The sequence below is a fragment of the Egretta garzetta genome, unplaced genomic scaffold (assembly GCF_000687185.1).
Source record: "Egretta garzetta isolate BGI_Z169 unplaced genomic scaffold, ASM68718v1 scaffold108, whole genome shotgun sequence".
NCBI lineage: Eukaryota > Metazoa > Chordata > Aves > Pelecaniformes > Ardeidae > Egretta > Egretta garzetta.
Window position 1 is genome coordinate 4,769,327 of NW_009260614.1, and position 1,095 is coordinate 4,770,421.

At 37.2% G+C, this 1,095-nt stretch overlaps 1 protein-coding gene across 1 annotated transcript in view; it reads right to left on the reverse strand.

Annotated features, from left to right (window-relative positions):
* LOC104131781 (protein spinster homolog 3) overlaps positions 1-1,095 on the reverse strand; it is a 50,530-nt gene that overhangs the window by 35,833 nt on the left and 13,602 nt on the right. The window lies entirely within an intron of this gene.

A 1,095-nucleotide genomic window follows, 5' to 3' on the forward strand; every position in this document is an offset into this window, starting at 1 on the left:
GCACGTTCCGCAGTTCTGAATTATGCAACGGAATTTCTTCCCCTTTCTCCCCCAAGAAGGGGGAAGAAAGTAGGACGCAGGAAGTCATTCTTATTCTTTCACGATATGTAGATACCTTTCTTCCCAGTCTTTCTTCTGGTCACTCAGATTTGAAAAATTAATTCTTCCAGCATCAGTTTTCCTATTATATTAATTTTTTTTTGATAAATAACTAGTCTTTTGAGCCATTTTGTGGGTTACCATACCAACTTCAGAAGGTAATTTATTTTTTGCACCCTGTGAAGAAAGTTTAAAGTGAAAATAAACAGTAAACTGTAAGAGTTTAAGAGTGAGGCAGCTAATCGTAATGAGTACTGATTACAGTTTATGAATCATGCATGAAGACAAGGTTGGGGTTTTTTTTAAGAACCGTGTTTTTAACACTCCAGACTAAACTGAAAAACAAAATAGCACCTAGTATTCTTGGTCACTTTGTAAAATCTAGAGTCCTTCACTTTTGCATGCTCAGTACTGTAGTATTCCATTCTATCTTCGTTTCATTAAGGTCTACTACCTTGTAAACCAAAAGGCATGTTTAGTTTAATCATAGGTAATTCTACATTAGTTTTATTTCAAGAGGGGTCTTTTTTTTGGTAACATCTTAGCTCTTAACTTTCTAAGGGAGGATTTAGATATAGATTATGGACATCTCTCCCCACTTCTGCTCAAGGGAGCTCCACATAAGTTAGCTTGTGTCTGAAAACATTTCAGAGTGTGTCAATTTATTATCAGGAAGCTATTTTTGCTCTTTATTCAGTATTATCACTACTATCTTTTTCTCTACTATAGAACCTTCACCAAGTAAATGTCACATTATCTATGCATCCCAATTATTAAACCAATGAAGTCAAGAGCTGGCTATACGTGGGAGCAATAAAGAATCAGCACAGTTCTTTAGAGATGAAAAACTTTATCTACATCCACGAAACCCGATTTAAAAATCGGAAAAAAATATTAAAATTACTGTGAAGAATTACAGCTGGCTTTAAAGGGGGGGAAGGCGAACGCCAGCTCTGCTTCGCCCCGGCCGTGCGAGGCCCGAGGAGGTGGCGGCAG